The sequence below is a fragment of the Megalobrama amblycephala genome, linkage group LG14 (genome assembly GCF_018812025.1).
Source record: "Megalobrama amblycephala isolate DHTTF-2021 linkage group LG14, ASM1881202v1, whole genome shotgun sequence".
Lineage (NCBI taxonomy): Eukaryota > Metazoa > Chordata > Actinopteri > Cypriniformes > Xenocyprididae > Megalobrama > Megalobrama amblycephala.
The window spans coordinates 3,688,403-3,711,654 of NC_063057.1; the positions used below are offsets into that span (position 1 = coordinate 3,688,403).

Consider the following 23,252-nt stretch of genomic DNA (forward strand, 5'->3'; position numbering starts at 1 on the left):
CTTTGAGCTTTAACATTTTACAGATTTTATTTATACTCTAACAACAACATTACACATTAACTAAAGTTTGAAACATGGGATCACGAAGAACGGGACCTTTAAGAGAAGGTACTTTAATATAATATAATATAATATAATATAACATAATATAACATATATAATATAATATAATATAATATAATATAATATAATATAATATAATATAATATAGCACATTAATTCAATTCTTTGAATTAAATTTTAGGTATAAAATTAAAATGTAGAAATTTTAATATATATATTATAAATATACACTTTTGTATATTATTTTCAACATTTCTTTTTCCATTTGTCTATATAAAAATATATATTTTTAAATTTAATACCATATTATATTTATATATATATATATATATATATATATATATATATATATATATATATATATATATATATATATATATATATATATATATATATATATATATATATATATATATATATATATATATATATATATATATATACACATACACACACACACACACACAGTGCCCTCCACAATTATTGGCACACTTAGTAATTATGAGCAAAGGCGGCTGTGAAAATAAATCTGCATTGTTTATCCTTTTGATCTTTCATTCAGAAAATTCACAAAATTTTCATTGAAGGAAAACAGTTGAAAGTGGGGGGAAACTCACATTATGAAATAAATGTTTTTCTCCAATACACGTTGGCCACAATTATTGGCACCCCTAGAAATTCTTCTGAGTAAAATATCTCTGAAGTATATTTCCATTCATATTTACATTTTTTAGCACACCATGGTGATCATGAACATAAAACAGTCCAGCCATGACTTCCTGTCCCACAGGAGTATAAACATGAGGAAACACAAAGGCCAAATTCACGTAATCATTCATCACAATGAGTAAAACCAAAGAATATAGTTCTGATGTGCAGCAAATGATTGCTGAGCTTCACAAAATAGAAAGTGGCTGTAAGAAAACAGCTAAAGCATTGAAAATCCCCATTTCCACTATCAGGGCAATAATTAAGAAGTTCCAATTAACTAAAGATGTTACAAATCTGCCTGGAAGAGGACGTGTGTCTAAATCGCCCTAATGTGAAGTGAGGAGGAAAGTTTGAGTGGCCAAAGACTCTCCAAGGATCACAGATGGAGAATTGCAGAGATTATTTGAGTCTTGACTCCCTAAAAAAAAAATGATCAAACAGCACCTACATCCCCACAAGATGTTCAGGAGGGTTTCAAGAAAAATCCTCTGCTCTCATTCAGAAACAATCTCCAGTATATTCAGTTGTCAGACACGACTGGAACTTCAAACGGGACCGGCTTCTATGGTCAGATGAAACTAAAAAAAAAAAGAGCTTTTTGGCAGCAAACCCACCAGATGGGTTTGGTGCACACATGGATAAAAAGCACCCCATGCCCACGATTAAATATACTGCTGGATCTTTAATGTTGTGGGCATATTTTTCTGCTGGAGGTCCTGGACATCTTGTTCAGATATATGGCATCATGGATTCTATCAAATACTAACAGATAAAAAATCAAAACCTGACCACTTCTGCTAGAAATCCAATAATGAGCAGTGGTTGGATCTTCCATCAGGACAATGATCCAAAACAAACATCAAAACCAACACAAAAATGTGTCACTGAGCACAAAATGAAGCTTCTGCCAGGGCCATCTCAGTCCCCTCACCTGAACCCTAAAGAAAATGAGTGGAGTGAACTGAAGAGAAGAAGCACCATCATGGAGCTGGAATCTGAAGGATCTGAAGAGATTCTGCATGAAGGAATTTTCTCTGATTTCTTGTCAGGTGTTCTCCAAACTCATCAGGCATAATAGGAGAAGAGTCAGAGCTGATATCTTGGCAAAAGGAGGTTGCAAAACGTTTTGAATACAAGGGTGCCAATAATTGTGGCCAACGTGTTTTGGAGAAAAATATTTATTTCATAATGTAAGTTTCCCCCCACTTTCAATTATTTTCCTTAAATGAAAGGTTATAATTTTGTGAATTTTTTGAATGAAAGATCAAAAGGATAAACAATGCAGATTTATTTTCACAGCTGCTTTTGCTCATAATTACTAAGGGTGGAGGGTACTAATTGTGGAGGGTACTGTATATATATATATACACACACACACACACACACACACACACACACACACACACATACATACATATATACAGTATATATACATGGTAGCACCTCAGTACTTTTTTGTGAGGGTGATGACACATTTTAAACCTCACAGAGCAGAAGCACAAATAAAATTGTGTGAATGAGTGATCTCATGTTTAACAAAAAAGTTTAAAAAAAAATGTAAAAAATAACACCACTCTTTTCACCTCAGCGAGTCATTTAATGGTAGCAGGGAGGTGAGGAAACAAGGCACGCAGCCTCCAGAGGATGTGAAACAAAGTCGACAGCCCTGACTTTCACCTCTGCAAACGCTGGCAGCTAACACTCCTCCTCCTCTGAGGTGCTCACACATGCCAGAAAGCGGCTTCCACTGTAGTCACAAATTACACCTGACTCACACCAAAAAAAAAGAAAAAAAGCCTGGCCTTGATTACTAAAACCAGTGAGCTTGTTTTTATTGCTCTGGTGGAGGTTTTATGCTTGCTATGCATGAGGAGGAAAAACATACATTTCCTCGCACAGCTTTTCACAGAGATTGATTTTACCTTGAGTGGCATGCTAGACAAACAGCACCTCGGCCTGCAGCTGTCAGCTCATGAGAATTACTGCCTACAGCTCATGTGGACGTGGTGTACCAGCTTATGTATGTGTGTATGCCTGCTTCAAAAATGTTTATACTAGGCTAAGGTGGTTTGCTGGTGTTTAATTGGTTGGCTAAAGCTGCTTAAAACCAGCCAACATACCAGCCTGATCAGGTTTGGAAGCCATCAACCCAGCTTAGTCTGCTTTAAATTATTGTTATTATCAGGATAAGTGAGAGAGAATCTTTCTTCCAAACCTTAAGCTGTCTAGCTGTCTAATGCCTACATAGACAACTACACATAATGTAGCATGCTAAATGTAATGTAATCCCATAAGTGACTGGTTTAAGATGTTCCTCATGGGCTGCAACTCTGATTTTGGACATACATGAAGGGCACAAGAACTCATAATTGATGTTAGCATGTTGCTAAGCTAACGACCTGATGTTAGCATGTTGCTAAGCTAATGACCTGATATTCCAATATACATATGACACAAACACTGGTTTGTACGGAGCCCCGGACATGACATGCAGGAAAAAAAATGGTAGGCTAAATCGTGCGCACGATTGCACGTTGCTGAGTTAAATGCGCTCCTGGGTCAACATATTTTGTTGATCCTGGAACAACATTCCAGTCTGAAAATTTAGTCTCAACCCTATTCCTGCCCCTAAACCTAACCCTACCCATAAGTTATCCCAAAAATCAGAGGGAAATGATAGATGAATAACACTGATGTAGAAGCACCAATTCATGATTTTAAGCCTAAACTTGACATAATCTGTAAACTTGTCCCTTAAATCTGATTGGTTGATTTGAATGTTATTCCAGGATCAACAAAAATGTTGACCCAGGAACATGTTGAACTCAGCAAAATCAGGTTCTGCTGCACGATTTATTAATTCGTTACCTCTATTTACTAAAACGTGCGCACAATTTACCATATTGTTCCCTCGATTTAGTATATCGAGGGAACGAATTAGTAAGTTGTGCGCACGATTTAGTACATTGAGGGAACAAATTAGTAAATTGTGCGCACAATTGAATTTTTTTTCTTGCATGTCATGTGCGGGGAGGAAACATTTCCCTCAACTCTATCTGTTACTGTTCATAGCAATGCATCCTGGGAATGTCCATTACTTTAGCCATTATTTTATCCCCCCCAAAATTACTTTCAATGTAAAAACAGAGAGGGTGATCAGAACATTTATTTATTAAATAAATAAAAAAATAGACAAAAAAAAAAGTTGCTGTTTTTAAAGGGTTAGTTCACCTAAAAATGAAATTTCTGTCATTAATTACTCACCCTCATGTCATTTCACACCCGTAAGACCTTCGTTCATCTTCGGAACACAAATTGAGATATTTTTGACAAAATCCGATGGCTCAGTGAGGCCTGCACTGCCAACAAGACAACTAACACGTTCAGTGTTCCAGAAAGCTACTAAAGACATATTTTAAACAGTTCATGTGACTACAGTGGTTCAACCTTAATTTTATGAAGCGACGAGAATACTTTTTGTGTGCCAAAAAACAAAACAAAATAACGACTTTATTTAACAATATAGTGATGGGCGATTTCAAAACACTGCTTCATGAAGTTTCGAAACTTTACAAATCTTTTGTTTCGAATCAGTGGTTCGGAGTGTGTTACATGTTAGTTACTGTTGTAAAGCTTCATGAAGCAGTGTTTTGAAATCGCCCATCATTAGATATTGTTGAATATGACCACACCTTAAAGGCAAGACAACTTTACTGCCTACTATTTTGAAATGCATTTCCATCAGGTATGCACCTGTGATCCCTAGATGTACAACAAGCTTTGGAACAGAGCTACAGTGTGTGGTTGCACTGGTCTCTTTCTGCGTAGAAACACTTATTTACACTCAGTCACACACGCCAACACAAGTGCACCCATTTGTGCTTTTCTTAAGTGAAATCAGTCACTAGACTCCATTCGGGCAGGTAATGATGGCAGAGATGGAAGCTGTCCAATCAGATGGTTTTCATAGCTGTCAGAGAGCTATAGGAGCCATCACACATCACGGCTCCATGGCCTATGCCTGGCATAAAAGTATGAGGGGGCGGAAAAGCTCCCTTCCAGACCTGATAGGTTGCCATAGCGACTGTCTTTGCATTGAATCAATATAGCCACCTTAAAAAAAGCATGCAATTCAAGTGTACCCAGAAAAAAACAGATGAAACATGCCAGCCTGCCCAAGACAAATTCAGCTTGATTTGTAAATAAGGATACTGTTTGCATTTGAATAATTCCCATTTGGTTTGGTCTGCTTGTGTTGGGGAGGACAAACACATTTTTGGCTCTGTGCCGTCTACAGAGGTTGGCAGAGTCCTGCCACACAACAAAATAAATAGTAGTTCACCCAAAAATGAAAATTCTGTCAAGTTGTTCCAAACCTGTATGAATTTCTTTCTTCTTCTGAACACAAAACAAGATATTTTGGAGAATGTTGGTAACCAAACAGTTGATGGGCCCCATAGTATTTTCTCTACATACTATGGAAGTCAATGGTTACCCATATTTTTCAAAATGTTTTCTTTTGTGTCTTCAGCTCTCTGAACCGCTATTGAGAATTACGGTATTTTACATTGACGCACACGCAATGCACATGCTACACATACAAGTGATTTTGCTAATGCCCGTCCAAGCTGTTTTAGTAAACTGGGGTGATCACCTAGGTGTCAATGGTGTCTCGACATTCCTGACCAAGCTGATAAGGGGAAACACAGGCTTTCAGTCATTACCAAAATAAACACACGACCCGATTTGCCAGAAAGGCGGATTGGTTTGTGTGTAACGTGCGTGAAATTTAATTCGCTCCACATTCGTTTGAGATGTCAGAAATGGACCTGGCCTCATTTCACAGTGAAGGGGAAAGGATTCCTGCTTAAACAGGCACAAAGTGTCTTCTGGGAACAAGAGGAAGAGAAAAATAGAGAGAGACAGAGAGAAGGGATGTCCTTCTTCATGCACAGACACAAGGAATACTCATCAGCCGCTCAGAGACACCCGAACACATCAGGATGGACTCCACCAATAGAAGCTCACACGTGTAGTGATACGAAGGGTTTCCAAGGCTACCCCTTCTCCCTCGTCTCCATCGCCTCAGCCTGAATGTCAAACAGCTAATAAACGTGACTGGTACAGCTCCATCAGCTCATAATCCTCTGTGTGCCTTCATCTAAGATCTACAGCATATGAAGTTTAAAATGCATTCAGATCTGACCAAAACTACATTTTCATGTCCTCTGAAGAATATGTGAAAGGTGCTTTCCTCATTGCTAGGTGGGTTCTATGTTCTATTGTAGTCCATAGAAATGGCTCAGGTGCTCCTTCAAAGTGACTCTTTTCACCAGAAATGTTTTTACCAGTTTTATGGTGCGACAGACAAAAATAAAAAGTAACTACAAGCCATATTTTCTTATCTATCACATTCAGGTTATATGGCAAACGTTGATGTTTAGGCTGCTTCCAAAATCGCATACTCTCTAAGTAGGTACTTCTTTTGAATTGACCATTAAAAAAGTATGATCTATATAGCCCAAAAGGGAAAAACACAAAGGTTAGGTCTATATTCATCTGGAGACATTTAGTAAAACATACTAAAAGCTCACAAGATGATGCAGAGAGGGCAGATATAATAAAGTTCACACGCTATTCTTCTGGCACAATCATTTTATTATAGTATCGAATCACTCACTGTTGCATCCAGGTCACGCTCAAAATCGGGTTTAAAATCATATTTTGCCATGCAGGACAGCAAATGTGAGTAAATTCAATGTGATCTTTGCAGGAATGCAATACGAAGATTTTACAAAGGAGCATTTATCTTGACCAATACTGTTAATGTAAATAGCACACACAACATTGCTGGTATCGCTATAGATATCTATGGTTACAATGTGTGCCACATGACTAAACATGCATCATCATTTTCAAATACCTCTCCAAAGTGGATAAATTTGCAAATGCCGTTTTCGTGTTGTAGAGTGGATGGTGAAAACGCTATTTGCAAATTTATCCACTTTGGAGAGCGTTTTTGTGTGGACAAGGCCTATGCTTTTAACTGTCCTAACCACAAATTATTGGTCAGGAAATTAGAAAAATTTAAGCAGTTTTTGGCAGAATATGGGAAGTTGTGTGTGGAGTAAATCACAATGAAATTTGCCATTAGCATACCTAGCATAAACACAAATTACTTTTAACACTGAATTGAACAACACTGACTCTTCTTACTGTAAAAAGCTGTCTGCAAGTTAGGGAAGGTTTTTCCGTGCTAAGTTACTTTATATCTGCAGAATTTGTGCAATTCTTGCTAATTTCCTGACCAGTGATTTGTGATTATTATGGTTAGGTCCATTAAAAGACCACAAAATTTTTTGCCATTTTTGGCTTAGCCAATTTTGTTTTTGCCCAGGAGTGTATAGTATGAACGTGTGTAGAATAAAAGTAATCCGGACTCACTACATTTGTGTCATGCGTCAGTTTCATCGCTAAACTGCCAATAACAAATCCCATGGTGTTATGAGATAGTAAAGTGTCCATCAGATGTGCACTTCAGAATCTCTACTGAAGTAGTAGGCCATCTGGGTATTTTGTGCCTGTTATACTGTGAATTCCGACATACTTTTCTTTTTCACCCACTATATAGTAGGGAAGTATGCATACTCAGTTGCAGAGTTGGGCTTTGTTCAGATTTCTAACCCTAAATATGAGCAATAGCAATAGTGATGTTTGCCTTAGCAAGCACCACTAATAATAAGATTCATCAGCTACAAATACCCAAAAGGGTGCCTTTTGGTCAAAGCTATTGAGTAAATGTAGTTCTTGAGAGGGATAATCTCTGTTCCCTTTGGAAATGTGGAGATAATCCATGCGTACAGAAGATCTCAGCCACGTGCCTTCGGCTTGTCAAAATGAGAGGCAAATTTAGAAAATGGTTTAGTCTTGGTGAGCCAAATTTGAACTAGAAATAGAAACAGTAATAATATAAGTGCTTATAAATTACCAAGGTACATTATCTTCATTGAAAATATATGAATAGCACTTTGTAAAACCTAAGGAGCACAGTTTCCTTCGCGAACATGATGCCTCAAATTGTGAGGCTTATTGAGGTGGGCCATTACTTTTCTAAACAATTTAACTTGCAATTTCGATACAATGAATGAGGGATCCGAGCCATATTTAGAGACTTGGGCTAGTAAACGACCACCTAGCAACCACTCAGAACAGCAGCCTCATAGAAGCAAATTGGCAACACCCTATAGGGCATTGCGGCGGTGCATTATGTGCAGGAAAATGCCACCCATTTTCTACAGAAAATGCTTTGAATTGAAAGAGCATCACACAAACAGACAAAATCATTCTTACGGAGTCAATACTAATAGTCATTTTGTTTAGAAACTCTAGTGTGTGTGTGCATTGCTTTGCCGTTTGGTGGGTGTTCGCTTCATTAATCCGACTCTTTGGCCCAGTGGGGTACTGGTCTGTTATGGAGCAGTGATAATGCATGCAAACGATCTGCATCTTCTAACCAGCAGAAAGAATAAACAGCATTAGATATCAACCCTATGGTATTATAGGACAGTCAGCTGATTTCTCACAAACGTTGGTTGAATGGAAACTAGCTTCTTTGAACTTTTAGAACAGACATTTCACAATAGATATCTCTTTAATATCTCAAATGTTTCTCCTAGATAGCAATAACGCAGGTTTGCAATTGAAAGTCTCAAGATCTCAATATGAAATCAAATATTTCACATCAAATTCTTCTAAAACTAAGTAATCAGAGCTACAGTATGCCATCAACATTCATTTTATAGTTGAGAAGGGAAAAGATGGTTTGGTGAGCTTGGTCAAGCTGGACAGTTGGGTGGTTTTGTAAGAGTTTTTGGTCAGCCCAACTTAAACCAGCTAAGACCATCAAACCATCTTAGGTTGGTTTATGTTTATGTCGTTTTTTCAGACGGGTTGTATGTCAACAATTGGCTCATTTGAAAGACATGCATGAAGCATATCTCAACTTGAACTTGACAAAAACACACTCCTTTAGGATGAGAAAACAATGGTTTTCTTTGCTCTATTCCTACGTAAACAGGCCTTTGAATCCTGCTGCACATCACGAGGTTATGTAAAAATCAGTAGAGCATCTTAGGAAACTGTGACGTTTGTTCTCAGGGACAACTTTCCAGAATTTTTCACCTTTATTGATTGTGAATGAATGTGTCATTTCACGTCCTTGGCGAAAGAGGACGATGGGGGATTGTTCTCAGTGCCCCAACACCTTACGTAATCCTGAGATTGCTTCCTTCCATTTAACACATCAAATGTTCTTTCTCTGTACTCCGCTGTTACGTACTGTAGTCCTCTCCTTTCACTGAGACAAAAAGAGATAGCACATGAGTTTGGACACATGACTCAAGGTTGTGTCATCTTAGCTGCAGTGCATCTGGTCTTTGTCTCTCTGACTACATCCATTTAAAAGCTTACAATTTATGCTTCTGCCTACTCTCTGCAAAGTGTCCACTGGATCAAACTCCCTAGTATCACATTCAAAATTAACATTTGCTATTTTATGTGTGTGTACACAAAAAGACCTACAGGAGAAGGCTTTAGAGTTGAAGTGTAATCAATGACAATGTTGGGGGAAATCTATGTAAGCCTTGTGTACATAATCATGTTTTTATAGATTAAGCCAGGGAAGGACAAACAGGCTGCTGCTGTAATTCATCCACACCAGTCTGATAATTCTCTGCGTTGCAAACATATCTGCTGGGCACCGGCTCTGTAGATGTACAAATCGGGGCACGTCATAAAAATCAATTAGAGGAGAAGTTTTTCTCTTCACTGGGGTAAATTAGACACTGAAGACATCTCCTCAGGAGGTGGCCAAGATTAAATTATTGAACCTGAAGGGATTACTCCCCATGTGACATAGCAAAATCAAAGACAACCAGTGGTGTCCATACACACGAAGAGTCATTAGGCAATGGCAGGGTCTCACGTAGGCATGTTGATAATCACAAAGCTGTGAAACTCATCATGTGATTAGTTAGCAAAACTAAAACACCCTAGCACTGACCTAGAAGACCCTAGTAATCATCTAGCAACCTCCCAGAACATCCAAGCAATCACCTAGCAACTTCCTAACAACTATCCAGAACACAATAGCAATCATTTAGCAACACCCTAGCAACCACCCAGAATGCCCAGCAACACCCTAACAACCATTTGGTAATGCCCTAGCATTATATATATTATAATATTATATTTAAAGATAATTAAAAATACATATTTTAAAAACAATTGGTCTCATTTGAAATGATTTCATCCAGGAGCTTTTGTTGCAAAATGGGATTTGTATATTCATAGCAGATAGCAATAGTTATAGCAGAACCATTAAACCACCATAATTCACATAGGAAAAGTTATTTATAGGGGCAGATGTTAAACTTTGAGATTATCATGAAAAATCTTCACTGAAGTTTCTATAAAGCACTTTTAGCATGTAAATGAGCTCTAGATGGAACCATCATTTCATTCAAATTGTATTTAGACCTCTTAGACAAAATTGCTAGTGGAAGAATCACAGTTTAAATGGGCAGAGATGTTTTATGCATTTAAGAAGTACCTCACTTATAGTGCATGACTGGAGAAGGATTCTAAGAGGAATTTCTCTGAAGATCCCGAACAAAATGGCATATGGTTCTCAATAGCTGTCTTCTTTGGACATATGCATGGGATAACTCTGAAAGATAGGTTTAAATTGTGATTACTATTCAGTAATGTGTTGTGCAAAGGGCAGAGACATTCAAAAAAGAGAAAACCTTGGGAAGAAAGCCAATGCAAACAGCCTCCTTTCTACACTCAATTAAGCACAGGAAGCCAAGTCAGGGAATTTTGCATTCATAGAGCACCCAAACATCAAATTACGGCTAAAAAAAGATGTGCTAATTGCATTAGGGTGACTTCTAGCCACAATTTCTTGCTGTGCGGATGACACCAAGAGTTACAACACGATGAAAGGTGTTATGGTTTGAAAAGCAAAGAGATTAATTATCGTCTGAAATGTTCGCTCCCATAAAACTGAACGTCTCTCAAGAGGGAAAACAAAGGCTTACAGCATCTCTGATAGTGTGTGCGTGTGGGTGGCGTCTTTTACCTTTATTAAAGTCAACATGAAATGACATTCACAATGCATTTCATATGAATCATGCAAAATTACAAAAGTTAATGGGGTGAATTTTGATTTCATGTGGACTTTCTAGTTACTGCAAAACATGCCGTGGATTAACCATTGACTAAAACTTTAGTGCATTCACATGTTCTGATGAATACAAAGAGAAATGCATTTCAAGCACTATAAAAAGTGACTAACTGATGAGAATGAATCTTTGTGCTGTCATATAAATGAAGTGGCACACAATGGACCATATTTCCCTGGACTGAGAGCTCTGGAGATCGGCCTGAGTCATCAATTAATCAGCGACCCATGTGGTGCTATAACTGACTCACCACTTCATATCTGCCAAGAATAATAAAAAAAAAATTAAACATTTACAGAGAAAATCAACAGTGGTCTAGTGGTAAACAAGTTTGAACGGTTCAAAACGAGACAGGGATAGCTGCAGGTCGGAGAAATCGACATGCCAAATGGTAGAGGGTTAGTATTTGCTACTAACCCCTCACCCTACCCTACCCTACCCTACACTTTAACAGGCAGCTTTCACGACCTGACTTTCGGCACGCCCATCTGTTCAACCAGTAGAGATCCATACTTGTCAAAAAGGGCCCTGCATGTGGGGACATCCAATTTCTTCAATGTTAAAATATTTTCTCCTATTCATGCAGCAAACTTGTTTGAAAACAGTAATTTTTGCAATTCTATATCATGACATTAGAGGCACAGAAAAGTTTCTTCCTTCAAATTTAGCATTCTCTGCTCTCTCAAACCACCAAATCTTGTTTTTATTAAATTGATTTTTCGGTTTCTTTTTCACCTTTCATCTTCCCACCAGCAGAACGTGGTTATTAAAGTAGATGACTTCCTAATAGAATACAAATGACCATCCAAAGACGTTCACCTGGCATTTCAAAATGAGTCTCTCTGATGTGTCATTTCTTGATCTCATCACCCCCTCATCTCCCTATCTTTTTGTTTTCTTTTTGTCCATCAGTACATTCTTTATCTTTCTGGAAGAGAAAGATTCCAAATTTTGTCAACTTTAGCAATATATTACTGTATCACGTTAATGGCTTTAAAATGAACATAATGAATAAAACCCAATAAACTGAATAATTCTGATTTCACAAGGTCTCTAAAAGCATTGCAAACCGATAGAGAAACAGAAGAAAGACTGGAGTAGTTTGCTTTGAAACTATCCTGCCTGATGAAAACAAACAGTGTATTTTTGACCACTGACTTTTGTCCCACAATGAAGGTCTTTTGCAAAGGATGATGATTGCCTAAGTACACTGAGACATCTTTACCTGTAAGTCTTTCCTAGAATACAGGAGAAATGCATGCTTAAAAATAACCCACTTCTCTGACACAGCAGCGCTTTCGCTGCACTCTGTAATTACCAACAGTGCAATCAGCAGTGTCGTTCATTTCACCTGATTGACAGGCGCTGACGGCTCAATTGCAGGAAATGTACAACTACGAACTTCATAACTAAATGGAACCGACATGCGTGGGGTTGCGCGGCTCTCGGTGCATCGGTGAGATCCTTCCACCGTGTGACACCTGACCTGTAAGCATCAGTATCCGTCAAATTTCATCTAAAATAATGCCTGCTACAGACTCCATGCCATACCTCGAATGTAGACGTCAAACCCTGACGGAGTTTACCGATCAAAACCACATGTAGCCAAGTGAAATGGATTTTGCTATTTGAACCAAAGCCAATGAATCTGCTATACATTCACAGTACAGTCTTGGAACACTCCACGTAATCTTAATATTACAGTAGAGTGCCTGTGCATTTCTCGAAGAGGGAAGGGGGGGGGGGCGGCCATCGATTTGAAAGCGAAGCATTCTGAAGTGCTCTGCCGCAGACATTCAGCCAAAGTAATTGCCGTGAGTGAGCTAGCAGAACTGGCCACGGACAAATAGGTCACTTAATAGGTTGTTTACCACGCACTTGGACATGATTCATGGAAGGAAAGCAGCAGAGGTCCTGTGGACCGGGCCGCGGAGGGAATTCTGGGATGGCGCTGCGATTATGATGGACAACGCATTTGTAACTGTGGGCTTGCTGCCACTTTCGACAGAGCCAACACAACCCCTACAGAAAAGACCAGTGAAAAATCACCAGCATATGTTACATCCCCAGCATGCATTGCTCCCTGCCCACCTGCTAAACCAACAGAATATCTTGTTCAAACCAGAACAGCAATGGTCGATCAACTTCATCTCCTGTAAAGGCTGGTCTAACTAACATTACTAGCCTATAACCGGGGGGGTGGGGAGAACCACACTATAGTTTTAGTTAGTTTTCGAGCTACAAAGTGCCAATATTTCTCTAAAACCAGTCAACTGACCAGCCTGGAAGACCAGCAAGATTAGACTAGTTTAAGATAGCAGTTTGCAAGTTTTAGCTGGTTTAAGATGGTCTCCCATCCTGGTCAAGGTAATTTTCCACCTATTTTCTGAGCTACGAAATGCCAAAAATCTGTCTAAAACCAGTCAACAGAGCAGTAAACCAGCTTAGACTGGATTAAGATAGCAGAAATAGAGGTCACATTGCATTCAAGGCATGCATTTTATAGTTAATGGATTCCTTGGTGTAACCAGTCCTACTCTACTTGCTCTAAGCGGGATTCAAACTGACGTCTCTGACATGGGAGATGGGCCTGCTAACAAGGATACTAAAGACCACAGTCTAGCATTACTCTTGAGGCCAGGGGAGTGAAGTTTACACACACAATTCTTACTAGTTTGCTTACGTTATACTCACCCCCCCTAAACCTCACTCTCATCCGAATCACGGCACCAAATGAAACCGGTCCTACCCGACCCGCTCCGAGTAGGATTCGAATCGGCGTCTCCGGCATGGGAGGCGGGCGCTCTAACAAGCATTCTCTAGCATCAGTCGATGGCATGCCTCGTGAGGCCAGGGCAGTGAGGTTTACATGCACAGCTCTTACTAGCTTGCTTCCATCACACTGGGAATCAAACCAAATGGTTTTGCTAGTGCTATTCTCTACTATTTGAGCTACAGGAACACATCTAAGCACCATAAATATGCGTTTACACTTTTAAACGAAATGCAGAGGTAGCATAAACAAACAGGAAATCACAGAAAATGACGTCTCACACCGAACAATGATTGTTTATTCACATTTACAGCAGACAGAAAGCACAGAAACTACTGTAGCTCACCTTCTACATGCCAGAAATCTAAAAAGATTGACTAAACCAATTTCAACTGTACATAGTCTAGAAAAGGTGTAATAAAGCTAAAATTATTATATAGACTGGCCGAATGAAAATCAGTGATACTACCATCAGAAGGGACCACACGAAGTGTTGGCATCTAACAAAAAATGTTGACAGTTTACAACTGTCACTGTGGCAAAAACCTCTGACAAAGAATTGTTGATGAAATCTGCTTTGAGGAAACAGTCAGCGTGCGTTCACCGAGGGCGTGATGGCCCAATTATTAGTCTGTTGACATCCCTCTTCGATACAGCCAAGAATCCTCTCCTGATGCTTTCATGTGGACTGTGAACCCCGAGCGAGGGCAGAGAGCTTCATGACAACAGCGAAAGCGAGGCTGAAGTCTGCATCACCATGGAAACAGTGAAACCATTGAAATGTTGCCGTCTCTCTACCATGAAAAAAGTCCTTTGAGCAGAAATACACTCCATGCAATCACTCCATGAGGAAAGCGTTTATGCTAACAATTTGATGACTGTTTTTACTTCTTCATTTTATCAAGCAATTTGTACATAGCACTATATTTTGCTTGTGGGCATTAGTTAGAGAGCCAAAAAGCTGTTTTGAAGCATTTACAGTGGGGTGCAAAAGACTGAGTCCACATTGAAAATCTTGCATTTAAACCTGGAAATAAAATGAAAGGCTCAGAATTCTGACATTGTTTGATTTTACACAAACAGCTTGAGTGTCATTAATGCTTAAGAGTACTGAGACATTCTGAAATAATAATTCTAACAACCAACCAGGGGACAAAGCAATCAATAAAAAGACAAGTAGAGCCTAGAAATGATAAACATGACCTCCAGTTAAGTCATAAGTGTCTTTGTGTTTAGCATTTCTTTTGAGGTGGGACTCTGGCTTTATAACTCCATACCTTCTTGCAGAGGTTTTCAATCTGGGGTTAGCAACCTTCAAGGGGCTGCAGGGGATACTAGGATCTTTGTGGAAAAGTTCATACAAAAACAGTGTTAAAATATAACCAAAAAATACTGTATAATAAAATAAATATTTAATAATGTATAACTGTAAATAATGTGAAAATAGTGTATAATAAAAAAAATAAAAAATACTAAAGACTGGTCTAAAATCATGAGATTAATCACAATTATTTTCCTCTCTATGGTATTGCATTTTATGCCACAGGTCTAACAGTACTCTTAATGGACTTAGTGTCAACATAATTAATATTTTATACATGTGTTTTAATGTTTTAATATTTAATGTTTTAATACTTTTCCACAGTATAAATTAGAGGTGCACGATTAATCATATCGCAATCGCAATCGCGATGTCAAGCTTGTGCGATTATGTGACGCAAAATGCTGCGATTTTATGAAATAAAATAATAATAAGTTAATAAATAAATAAAAAAATAAAAAAAATACATGTGTGGACACAACAACCCATTATCTGAGAGCTGTTTGCCCATTTTATACACCGCTAATAAAAAGAAGACCAGTCAGTTTCAGTTTAGGCAGTGGCATGTGTGGCGCGCATGGTCATGGCTTTTCCAGTGTGCAGCGCAGAGAACGGGTAAAGATGGATGCGGAGCAAACGGTCACTGAACTGGTGGCAAGAAAAAACGCTACCTCCGTTATATGGCGATATTTGGCTATAAGATTATAAACCCAGATTAGTAGTGGTTGAAGAGGAAAGAGGATTTAATTCGGTATCGCACGCAGCGCTGTTATCGGTGCGCACATGACGCACATACATACAAGGCTCGCGCGCACAGAGAGAGAGAGAGGCGCGTTATAGCCAGTCTATGGTTATAGCTCGCGAACTCCAAATTGATTTCTCTTTCGCGTCCTCAGTGCACTTGGATGGTCACATACACGCATTATGTAAGTCAAAATACCCCTCTCAGCAAGTATTCATGTAAACGCATTCAGTTATGTCTTAATTGAACGAGGTGAGAATTCGGATGTATATCTGTCCGATGTGTGCGTGCATGTCTTACTCTTAAAGTGACAGCAACCTATAAATACCTGCTGTTGTCTGTCATGTAAATCAAACAACAAAACACAGCTTTAACAAAGATTAATCTATATTAAATGTATACAATGAACAGTGTCATTTTACATTTAATTATTACATTTCTGTGCATGAAAATTAATACTACAGTTAGACCTTATACTTTATTTGTAACTTTATGTAGTATTTATCTATGCTTGTTGTAATTGGTGTACAGTATTTGTTCTTTTTACAGTCTGTTCACTTGCCTTTAATAATGTATTATTTAGGCTAGCAGTTTATGCTATGGTATCAGAATAGTTTAAGTGGGCTAAGTAATAAATGCAAAGTTAAGTTACCCCCATCCAATTTTTTTTTTTTTTTTTTTTTTTGTGCTGATCCGAAAAATGATCCGATCTGTGACGTCATAACCGTGATGTGATCCGAACCGTGAGTTTTGTGATCCGTTGACCCACTACAGATTAGTAAAGAAACAAATATCTTAAATGGGATTATAACAAGTTTGCAGTAATGCAAAGATGTTATTTAATTTCATAAAAATATTTTAATTTGAAAACGCTGTGCATTTGTTTGCTGTTGTTACTAGTTTGAGTTGAGAAATACACATTTCAGCATTATCAGTAATCTGTGTGTGTATTTTCATTGAGAACCAAGCAAGATGACTCATGATACTATTTGTTTATTATATCGCTATCGCAAATCGCAATCGCAATATTGACCTCAATAATCGCAATATGACATTTTCCCCAAATCGTGCAGCCCTAGTATAAATGTGTTTTTATATAATATATATTTATATATATATATATATATATATACACACACATATATATATATATATATATATATATATATATATATATATATATATATAAAATGAAGATGTGAAGATGTAAGGTTAGCCTTTGAGAGGCAAAAAGGTCCCGCTGTAACCACCCAGGCACTGGCCCATGAAATGGTTTTGGATTTTGGTTTTGGGGTGAATTCAGAAGCGGTGCAAGAAAAGGAGCACAATCGCTTGTGTAATTTATCTTTGTAAAAGAAAGAAAGAAAGAAAAAACACAAGACAGAACACAAACAAAACAAGAAAATAAAGCGGTTTGGTCTCAAAACCATTGATCATAAAATCCATTAAGATTTGACAGCGCACCAGATTGGAACTAGGGCAGTGAGCTTCCTTCACTTTGAGATGCAGCAATATGGAAAAAAAGAAATAAAACCCAGAGGTATAATTGGATAAAAAGGCAATCAAACGACTCTGATATTAATTGATTTCTTGATTATTGGCCCACAACTCTCAGATTTTGAGTGCAAACACTATCTGCTTAGCATATTCACCATAAAATATAATTATGCAGATACTGTAACTATGGAGAACACATCAAGATGCTTTGTGGGAGAAACTTACCTTGAAGTCATTTCACACTGTCCCTCTTTCAGTTGTCCGGCCATGAGTCATGAGACCAGTCGCCCTTCGTCTCTGCCAGCATCTGAGCTCTGTTAAGTATTTAACATCCAGAACATTAGCACAAAAGCCACAGGACAATCCATTCGTCATGTCTCCTCAAAGGAATTCATTATGGATGTACCAAAGACTCTGTACAAAGACTCCCATCGTTTCCAAGTCTGTCTTTTTCTTATCTCTACTAAGAAACCTATTTCAGTGCACAATTAATCAAGAGAGAGCGTTTTGTTCTATTCCAGTACAGGTGCTTTGGTCTATTGTGTCAATGGAAAACCGTAGGTTTACTAAGGGGCTGTTTACACAGCGCCATTTTCAACTAAAAACTGAAAACTTGTTATGCATTTCTGCCATTCATTTACACGACAACGGCGGTTTGGGAGCCTGAAAATGCAAACTTTTGAAAACAGGTTTCAAAGTGCACGTTTTTTTGAAAATGATACCATTACCATCTCTGTGTAAACTACAAAAACACAATTTGTGAAAACGGTCACGTCATGCGTATGCGTATTACGTGTTCAGTCTATAGCCGTGTGCTGTTTCTTTACAAAGTGACATCGCCAACTACTGGCCTGGCATGCATACTACAGTGTTTTAGTCGTTTTTGTGGATCCGTGTGATATGCATATTATAAATAATTTTATCTTCTGGTTTGCATTCATCAAAGTAGAATATATATATATATATATATATATATATATATATATATATATATATATATATATATATATATATATATATATAGAACCAACAAAATATATTAATAACTGATTACATTGGAGTCAATGTATGCTTTTTCCTGAGAGCTTTCTGTTTTTCTATGCATTTTCTATGCCTTTATATTTCACTTTTTGCATAAAAACCTTTACCTTTTTTGCCAAATAATTTTGTCAGACAACCAAGTTTAGTGTTTTGTTCTTCCCTCATATTTAAAAAATATTAAATATTTTCCTCATATTTTAATGGTTTAATCAAATTTGAAGGTTCATTAAAAACAAATCACTTTCGGCCTCTATTGTAAATAGATCTATATTATCTTTTTAATATGATAATATATATATATATATATATATATATATATATATACAGTGCTAAGCATAAATGAGTTCACCCCCTTTAAAAAGTAACATTTTAAACAGTATCTCAATGAAAAAAAAAAACAATTTGCAAAATGTTGACAAGACTAAGTTTAGTATAACATCTGTTTAACTTATAACATGAAAGTAAGGTTAATAATATAACTTAGATTACACATTTTTCAGTTTTACTCAAATTAGGGTAATGCAAAAATGAGTACACCCCACAACAAAAACTACTACATCTAGTACTTTGTATGGCCTTCATGATTTTTAATGAATTCTTCTAGGCATTGAATGAACAAGTTGGCGACATTTTGTAACATCTATCTTTTTCCATTCTTCAAGAATGACCTCTTTGAGTCTAGTTGAGTGATGCTCAACTTGTCTCTTCAGAATTCCCCATAGGTGTTCGATTGGGATCAGAACAGGAGCCACTGAATCACTTTCACCCTGTTCTTCTTCAGAAATCCAACAGTGGCCTTAGATGTGTGTTTAGGATCATTGTCTTGTTGGAAAAGTGCACAACGACCAAGGGCACAGAGTGATGGTAGCATCTTCTCTTTCAGTATAGAGCAGTACATCTGTGAATTCATGATGCCATCAATGAAATGCAGCTCCCCGACACCAGCAGCATTCATGCATCAGTTCCAAAAACATTTATCTTCGTCTCATCACTCCAGAGTATAGAGTCCCAGCAGTCTTCATCTTTGTCAGCATGGGCCCTGGCAAACTCTAGGCGGGCTTTTTTGTGCCTGGGCTTTAGGAGAGGCTTCTTTCGTGGACGGCACCCATGCATGCCATTCCTCTGCAGTGTACGTTGTATTGTGTCACGGGAAATAGTCACCCCAGTTTGGCTTTCTACTTCTTTAGATAACTGCAGTGAACTTGCATGCCAATTTTCTTCAACCTTTCTCATCAGAAAACACTCCTGTCGAGGTGTTAACTTCCATGGACGACCTGGACGTCTCTGTGAGATGGTTGCAGTTCCATCTTTTTTAAATTTTTGTACCACTTTTGCTACAGTATTCTGACTGATAAGTAAAGCTTTGCTGATCTTCTTGTAGCCTTCACCTTTCTGGTGTAAAGAAATTATTTTCTTTCTCAGGTCTTGTGACATTTCTCTTTCATGTGGTGCCATTGCTGACAGCATGAAACGGGAAGGGGTTTAAACACCCTTTTATAGTCAACTGTCTGCTGGACACCTGTGTAATGAATAATTAGACTCACCAGTGGTTGAATTCTTGTTAAATTAGACATTTGTAGTCTAAAATTTAGCTTTGCTCCAGAGACTTTCAGTGGGGTGTACTCATTTTTGCATCACCCTAATTAGAGTAAAACTGAAAATCTTGTTCGCCAAGTTATATTATTAACCATACTTTCATGTTATAAGTTAAACAGATGCTATATAAAACTTGTCAACATTTTGGAAATAGTTTTTGTGTTCACTGAGATATTGTTTAAAATGTTACTTTTCAAAGGGGGTGTACGCTGAGCACTGTATATATTTGTTATTAAAATATAAAAATCTATATTCTCATACATATATATTGCAGTATATAATGGCAAAAAAATGATCTTGTACAGTGATATAAGATCATACTGCCATTGGTCATACTGTCAACACCTACTAAGTCAGCTAAAAAAAGACCAGTATTGCTAGTCGCCAGCATATACAAGTTGTGTTTTGGATGCTGTTCTCCAGCTTCTTATATACCACCCACGTATCTTTATCATCGAGTTCTCCATAACTCTACCATCCCACCCAGCTTTGAGCAGCATGTAGGGGCCCTGGTCATCGATCAGCGCTCGAATCGCCAAATATTGAAAAAATTAGAAAAAATGTTTTTCTAGCAGGTCAGGACAGTGCCGTTCATCTCCTGTCGTATGTGTCCTGCATTCAAATAAACGCTTTAGCAGAGAGCTCGCATTTCAAACCAGGTGATAATCTCTGAACCAGCATGTGGGAGGGAAGGGAAACAGGTTGGTGGGAGGAAGACAAGGTCGTACAAGCACCATGGCAGGCTTACAAGGTCAATACTTTTTAGTTTGGCAGGTGTGCTCTAATTAAATGGCATAGATCTGCACGGCACGCAGAAAGCGAGATGCAAAAGTGCTAAAACCCCACCACGACATACGCCAATTAATCTGTGGCATGGGGTACAAAGAAACATCGGTAGTGAAGAATGAAGCAGATTTGTTTTTTTCCATCCAACTGGACAGAGCTGCAGTCAGAGCTGGCAAGATCCCTGAGAGATGTCATTTTCAGACATATTTGGAATGAAAAACATAAGCTATCATTCATGGCATTAAGTACACAAAGGTAGACAGTAATTTGACATGGAGTGACACTCTTTATATATGACTATAAACTGTCAAGGGAGACCTACCAATCAAAATGAATTATTACTGAGCTTGATAATTTATCTTAATTTTTATCTTAGCTACTCTTCAGTCTCTCACCTGCTGTCAGTGTGATAAAAAAAAAAAAATGTTCTCAAGTGGTTTCTAAAAACCACAAGCACACACACATAGACCTACAAAAAGGGTTGTCAGAAATAACAAAAACACCAAATTAACTCAATATGAACACGAAAGACAAACTTCCTGTAATGAGATACTATTGTTCTGGTTACATCCACTGATATGTTTTTAACTACTTAATAGCAGGGGGGCTCAAAATCAACTGAAAACTAGCGGTCTCTCCAAGCTGAAACCTTTTCGAAATTCACAGAACCTAAACCCAAGTCTCTGAGCAAACAAAAAAACTCAGTTTCATTTTATTTTAATCAGCACAGTGTGAAATCTTTGATGGAAATGTTTTCATGCTCTAGCAGGAAATTTTAATAAATTCTAGCTCCGCTGTTATGAAACGATGTCTGGTGATATTTACATCCGATTTCTTTTGGTTAGTTTAACAAAGTTCAGAAATGTAACTTCTTAATTTATGCTTTAATCACTTTTGTTAAACCACCATTGTGTTCAAGATTTTCTTGCTGGCAATGTTCTTCTCAGGCCCCTTTGTCTTTCACTTAAAATCTTATTTGGTTTTATAAACTATGTGAATATGCACATATAGGCAAGTAGTTCTGGTTTAATTGGGTTGTATCACACATGTCTTTTGATATCTACCATGAAAAGGTTCAGTTCTCAATCTAACCAGCCTAAAACACACCCATGGGCAATTTATCTTTGGTTCTGGGTCTGCATCAATGGTGTCACATTAAGCATTTATGTATAATCTGTGATACTTTTATCTGAATTTCACATGTCAATTATTATTTTCAAGGCCCTCCTCATTGGAGCCATTTAGACCCAATGTCCATTTCCAAAGAAGCTCATTATTTAATTCACAATCCAGTCAAAAGTTAATTACCTTATTACATAACCAAAACTGTAAAAAAAAATTTTCTTGGCCCATGTTAGTTAATTAAGCTATGAAAAAGACTAATGTATTTTCTTTTGGTTAAACCTACGGAGATGTTTAGTCATGATACAGGCAAACTCAGAGGGATAACTTGCCATTGATTCCCTTGAGAATTTCTTACAGATTCTTAAAGGGTTAGTTCACCCAAAAATGAAAATTATGTCATTAATGACTCTCCCTCATGTCGTTCCAAACCCATAAGACCTCCGTTCATCTTCGGAACACAGTTTAAGATATTTTAGATTTAGTCCGAGAGCTTTCTGTCCCACCATTGAAAATGTATGTACAGTATACTGTCCATGTCCAGAAAGGTAATAAAAACATCATCAAAGTAGTCCATGTGACATCAGTGGGTTAGTTAGAGTTTGTTGAAGCATCGAAAATACATTTTGGTCCAAAAATAACAAAAACTACGACTTTATTCAGCATTGTCTTCTCTTCCGGAATCCTTTCCATTGAATTGATTCCATTGAATTGATTCCATTGAATCCTTTCATCTGTCAGCGTTGGTAATGCACTTTTACGTCATTGTTTTTGGCGATTAGGACATCCGCGACATGCACACTTACGCACCATTTTAAAAAAATATAGCAATACCAAAATACAAACAATGTAGAATAGCTTGAATACAGCGTGCGTCTCCCTCAGACTGTAAACGAAGCTCGGGCGCACCAGATAACACGTCAGCAGCGTCTTACGTCAGCAGCGTCACTGCGGAGTCGTGAACCCGGATTGAGACCCGGCAGAGAAGACAATGCTGAATAAAGTCGTAGTTTTTGTTATTTTTGGACCAAAATGTATTTTCGATGCTTCAAAACCTTCTAACTAACCCACTGATGTCACATGGACTACTTTGATGATGTTTTTATTAACTTTCTGGACATGGACAGTATACCGTACATACATTTTCAATGGAGGGACAGAAAGCTCTCGGACTAAATCTAAAATATCTTAAACTGTGTTCCGAAGATGAACGGAGGTCTTATAGGTTTGGAACGACATGAGGGAGAGTCATTAATGACATAATTTTCATTTTTGGGTGAACTAACCCTTTAAGAATGGCGTTTTTCTGTTTATGAGCATAAGGTCCATTGTGTTGTATGACAAAACTTTCACGTT

General features: G+C 37.7%; 1 protein-coding gene across 4 annotated transcripts in view; it reads right to left on the bottom strand.

The window, feature by feature from the left end:
• foxp2 (forkhead box P2) overlaps positions 1 to 23,252 on the bottom strand; it is a 156,053-nt gene that overhangs the window by 132,043 nt on the left and 758 nt on the right. The window contains exons 2-4 of one of the 4 annotated variants that reach the window (XM_048156374.1): positions 17,577 to 17,665; positions 15,069 to 15,132; positions 10,385 to 10,501 (exon numbers count right to left, since the gene is read on the bottom strand). The gene's annotated coding sequence lies outside the window, so the exon portion shown is untranslated. The remainder of the gene's footprint in view (positions 1 to 10,384; positions 10,502 to 15,068; positions 15,133 to 17,576; positions 17,666 to 23,252) is intronic. The other 3 variants (XM_048156377.1, XM_048156375.1, XM_048156379.1) reach the window with 3 other exon arrangements.